The sequence below is a fragment of the Echinops telfairi genome, unplaced genomic scaffold (genome assembly GCF_000313985.2).
Source record: "Echinops telfairi isolate 266 unplaced genomic scaffold, ASM31398v2 ScPeMD7_655;HRSCAF=1070, whole genome shotgun sequence".
Taxonomy (NCBI): Eukaryota; Metazoa; Chordata; class Mammalia; order Afrosoricida; family Tenrecidae; genus Echinops; species Echinops telfairi.
Genome location: NW_022104553.1, coordinates 5,499,595 through 5,505,708, shown reverse-complemented (window position 1 = coordinate 5,505,708; position 6,114 = coordinate 5,499,595).

The following is a 6,114-nucleotide window of genomic DNA, read 5'->3' as shown; positions in this document are numbered from 1 at the left end:
CTGGAGGGCTTATTGTCCTACCTTCCCAGCAGAGACAGTGTTTGAAATAGCACACTGAGTAATGGTACCCTTTGTCAGATTACAGCGATGGCTTCAGTCACTCACACTGGATTTGGATTTTCTCTCTCCTAATAAGTGAACTGACTCTGTCCCTCCCCACTGCTATGAAGGGGGAAGTTCCTAGGCATAGGAAATTAAAATACAATTGGAGAGATGCTGGTGTTTCCAAAGTTCTACTTTTGAATGGCTCTCCCTCCTTCCTGGGTCTGTCTCCTAGCTACATGAAGCAATTACGCCCAGCAGCAAGAACTTTAATTCCTGGGCTCTGGGCTTGTAGAATGCCACCATTTACAGATATTATAATTTTGTGCTTGTGACAAACAAGGGAAGGCATTGAATGAAACCGTGTGCCTTTGAGGACTTCAACAGCGCATCAGCATGAGCAGGAACAAGGGATGAACTGCATCCCCAAGTGACACAGTGGAAGGGAAACTATGAGCACATAATGAATTGGGAAAGTGTTTCACTTGGTTTGGTTTGGCTTGGCTTGGCTTTCTTCTGCCACAGGAGAAAACAAGTAATTTTTCAAAAGCTGATCCATCATTATTGCTAATTCAAACAAATTTTGAATATATACTATCAAAGCATTAAGCGAATAATCCTGTCTCTCTGAGAAGTACCCCATAGGTGGACCATGGACAGTCATGAACAAGTCTTCTATCGCAAGTGTTTGTTTTAGGATTCTTGTACTACACACTTTTGTCCCTGAGTCCCCACTCTGCTTCCTCAATAAATTTCTCAGATATTACATACATACAATTTATTGTATCAGCTATTCTCAGAAAGCCCATTTTCCATGGTTTTCAACTTTCTCAGTAATACCAACTTGCACTAAAATTCTTTTACCAGCTTCTAGGATAATTTCATAAGATGAAAAGATTTCTGGAACTCAAAAGAACAATTTTTCTCATGTTTAGTATTAAGGTAGCAGCTGGACATCGGGCCTCTACTCAAGCCCTCCCTCAAGGCAAGAACACTTTGTTCTAATAACCTGTCATTCTGTGATGCTCACCTTCCTGGCATGATCGCTGAAGACAAAATGGGTGAATAAACAAATGTGGTGGTGAAAGCTGATGGTGCCCGGCTAGTAAAGGCTTGAAGTTAAACAAGTGGACATCTAGAAGGGAAGCAAATAAGCCCACATGGAAGAAGCACACCAGCCTGTGTGATTAAGAGATGTCTATAGGATCAGGTATCAGGTATCAAAAGACCCAAAGCAATCAATCATATCGATGCCAACAAGGGGGGCTGGAGTGGAGATTCAAAGCCCATCTGTAGACAATTGGATATCCCCTCACAGGAAAGTCAGAGGAAGGGACAAGTCAGCCAGGGTGCAGTATAGTACCAACAAAACACAACATTCTTCTAGTTCTTTAAGGCTTCACACACACACACACACACACACACACTCATGATGCCAGTTCAAAAATCTGGCTATACTAGAGCATGTGCATTCGTACAAATAAGAGCTCTCAACACACGGAATCCAGGACAGATAAATCCCTCAGGAACAGTAGTGGGAGTAGCAATACCACGAAGGTAGGGGGGAAGGTGGAGGGAGAAAGGGGGAACTGATGACAGTGAATGACGTAACCCCCAACCCCAACTCCCCCACCCCCCCACACACATACAGGGTGACAAACAACAGAGACATGGGTGAAGGGAGACAGTGGATGGTGTAAGATATAAACATAATAATTTATAATCTACCAAGGGCTCATCAGTGTGTGGGGATGGGGGAGTGTTAATCTGGGTGGAGTAGAGAAAGAAATCCAGAGACACTCATATGTGTATAAGAAAGTTCTTTATAGAAAAGAGCAATTTTGTATCAAGAAAACATCCCAACCCAGTCCAAATCAATTCTGTAAGGCCAATATTAGTCCATCAAGTCTGTAAGACCGATATTAGTCCATTAGTCCAATATCAGTCTAAAACTTCCTCTTCAGATTGACACATGTGCAATGATGCAACATGCAGGAAGATCACAGGCCAGTGAGTGGGAAAACTTGTGGATCCAGTGGTGGTATAAGCATGCTGGTGTGATTGTTCATGTGCCTCCTCCAGCTCTAGGGCTCAAGCTCCATCAGCATAGCTCCATGTGGTTTGTCAGCAAGAAGACAAAGCAGAGTGTGTGTGTGGCCTGCCTCCAGGGAGGAACACAGGAGTTTCCAGAATCCTCAGGAGAAAGTCATGCTCACACAGAAACCTCATTGGCTATATGAGCTGACTGACAGGCTAGACTCCACCCCTTTGCAAGTTGACAGACTATATAACAGCCTCAGGTGGAGGAGGGAGGAAAAACAAGAGGAGCCGATACCAAGGGCTCAAGTAGAAAGAAAATGTTTTGAAAAGGATGATGGCAACATATGTACAAATGTGCTTGACACAATGGATGCATGGATAAATTGTGATAAGAACTATATGAGCACCCAATATAATGATTTATTAAAAATAATAATAAAATAAAACCACTTTCTCACAAGGGAACCCAACAATAAAATATATCAAGTGGAATAAAGGAAACATTACAGAATAAAATAAATCATAGCAAGCTTCAGATGACCAGAGTTGGAAGACTATAAAAATAGATCAAAACAATCCTTGAAAGAAAGTTAAGTTTCACATAAAAGTTTCAAACTTGAGCATGGAGATGCTGAAGGCAAAAATATCATCCAATAATAGTACTCGGTCTGAGAAAATAGGTCTGGGCTGCCTCTTCCCCATCAAGCAGACCAGAGCTGATTTTTCAGGACAGACATCTCTGAATAATTGTTCTAATCACTCAGTGACTCTTCCCCCATGTGTTAAGGAAGGCAAGATACCTAAACCAGCTTCAGAAGGCGCATAACCTGACATCTCTACAAAAATCCATTCATCTTTTTAAATTTTATTTTGCAGTCATCTTAATGAAGTGGGTTTTTTTTATGTGTTTTTCAGCAAAGGAAGGGCTGGGAGCGACTTATTCGGTAGAGACTCAAAGTTGGCTGTAGATAGAAGTCTCATAAAATCTCTGAGGGATTTCTCTCTGTAGATTGACTTACATGAAGTCTGATGAGCCAGATGAACAAAAACATGTCACCAAGAATTGGGTTGTGGACTCAGCTCATGCAGAGAGTATGAAATAATTAGGATGATGTATTCTCAAACCTTTTCATGTCATCTCCAGAACACACATTCGCCATAAAAAAAATAAAATAAAACTGTCAGATCTGTTTAAAGCTAAGGAAGGCAAGATTTCTTTCCAGCCTATAAATTCTCATGGGACACGGCAACCTATTTTGGAAGGCTGAATGGAAAGACGTTCCACTTGAGTCTTGGTCTTTGGTGCATTCTTTTGTTCTGATGCACAATAAAGCTTAGATGACACTACCTTGACCTTTGAAGAAAAGTGTCTACAGTTTTTGCTAAGTCTCAGGATTTTTTTCCTCACTACTCAGGTATCTTTGACAGAAGTCAAAATAATGTCTTACAAATCGGAACAAATTATCCTAAGTGTCCATCCAATGGCAAGGGATTTCCGTGAAGGAAAACACTGCATAAAAATCTATGCAATGTGCCAGGTACTGTGGGAGTTCATTTAGTGTAACACTAACACCCGTACATTTGCCAATATCCAACTTTTACTCCATGACAGCATTTAAGAAATCTTGTTAGACACATTGATTTGGGTGTCTGTTTTACCACATGAACAATAACTTCTAGAGAGACAGGACCCGTCTGCTCACCTTATAATCCTGAGCACCTAACCCAATAGCTGCCCCCATAGTGGGTACCCACTGAATGCTATGCAACCAATCTTTCTTTCGTTAGCATCACACCAACTAGTCGGTTTAATTACATGTACATTTCTCAACTAATTGTTTTGTTATCTCGATGCCACTCTTCTCTTTCTTTTTCTCCCTCTTTTGTCTCTTCCTTTTTCCATCCTCCATTCATTGTTTCTACCTTATTTCCTCTACGATTAATTAATGTAAGATGTCCTTAAGGAAAAATTCTGTTGAAGAAGACAGTGCAAGAGAATCAACACTGGGTACCACTAACATGTTAGTTTCCTGGGCTTGGTAGGATTAAAACCACAACCAGGGTGGCTAAAAACAACAGAAATGTATTCTCTCACTGTTTGGGAAACCAGAACTGTGAAATCAGAGGCAGTTCCTTCTGAATGTTCTGAGAGAGAATGTTTCCTAGGTGAATCCTGACAATCCTTGTCACTCCTTGGTGGGTTTTTTTTAATCACTTTATTAGGGGCTCATACAACTCTTATCACAATCCATACACACATCAATTGTGTAAAGCGCATTTGTACATTCATTGCCCTCATCATTCTCAAAACATTTTCTCTCCATTTAAATCCCCAGCATTAGGTCCTCATTTTTCCCCTCCCTTCCCACTCCCCCCTCCCTCAGAACCCCTTGATAGTTTATAAATTGTTATTTTGTCATATCTTGCCCTGTCCGACGTCTCCCTTCACCCACTTTTCTGTTGTCCGTCGCATTCCTTGGTTTATAGACGCTTCTTCCCATTCTCTGTCTCTGTCTCTGCATGGCCTTCTAGCTGTGTTAGGTTTATGGTTTCGTATCTCTCTATCTCCAAGTCTCCTCCTATAAGCATACCGTCCCTAAGATGTCCAGCCTGTTCTGAATCTGCATGACCTCATCTTCACTAACTACATCTGGAAATGCCCTATTTCCAACTGAAGTCACCCTCTGAGGTTGCGCATACACTTTGATTTTTATGGGGAGACACTATTAAAGTCAGCACAAATGTCTACTATATATTTGGTCGAATATTGTTTTAGACACATTATTTCATCTTCTCATGACTGCTGCTCCCGTGATCATCGATTGTGGGTCCAAACAAGACAAAATCCTTGACAACTTCAACCTGTTCTCCATTTGCCATGATGTTACCTATTGGTCCAGTTCTGAGGATTTGGGTTTGCTTTACACTGAGTTGTAATCTTACACTGAAGGCTGCAATCCATGATCTTCGTCAGCAAGTGCTTCCGTCCTTCTCACTCTCAGCAAGCAAGGTTGTATCACCATATCAAAGGTCATTAATAAACCTTCCTCCAATCTTGATGCCACATTCTTCTTCAGATAAACCAATGTCTCTGTTTATTTGCTCAGCAGACAGATTAAGCAAGTATGTGAAAGGACACAACCCCGACACATACCTTTCCTCATTTTAAACCATATAGTATTCCCTTGTTTTGTTCTCAGAACTGTTCTGTTCATATTACATTGGTTTAACCTGCTGCACAAGACCTCTTTAACGTGTTGAAAAGCAAGGATGTCACTTTGAGGACTAAGGTTGACCTGACCCCAACCATGGAACTTTCAATCCCCACTTATGCATGTGAAAGTTGGACATTGAGTAAGAACGACCACACACAAAAATCGATGCATTTGAATTATGGTGCTGGCAAAGAACTGCCCAAAGAACCAACAAATCAGTCTTGGTAGAACTACAACCAGAATGCTTCTTGGAGGCAAGGATGGGGAGAATTTGTCTCACATACTGTGATCATGTTGTCAAGAGAGACAAGTCTCTGGAGAAGGACATCATGGTTCACGTGGCGAGCCAGTGAAAAAGAGAAGAATCTCAACAAGATGGATTGACAGAAAGGTTGTAACAGTGGGCTCAAACATTAATAACAATTGTGAAGATGGTACAGGAGCAAGGTGGTGTTCCATTCTACTATACATAGGATCGCTGTGAGTTGGAACAAACTCAAGGGCACTTAACAACAACAATTTAATCTTCACAAAAATACTTCATAGTATGTCAATGGAAGGGCGATGATTAAGCTTTTTCCTGTACCAAACTGCAAAAGAAGGAGGAGGTGGAGGAGGAGAAATAAAAAATTAGGATGAAATGGATCAAGTTCTTATAAAGACTTAAAAATCCTACTGTTTTTCTTTATTATACAAGTTATAGATCTGGCAAGTTTTCTGCATCTCTCATCTAAGGACAATTTTTTTTAGTACTTTTATTGGGGGCTCTAACAGCTCTTATAACATTCCATACATCATTTGTATCAAGCATATTTGT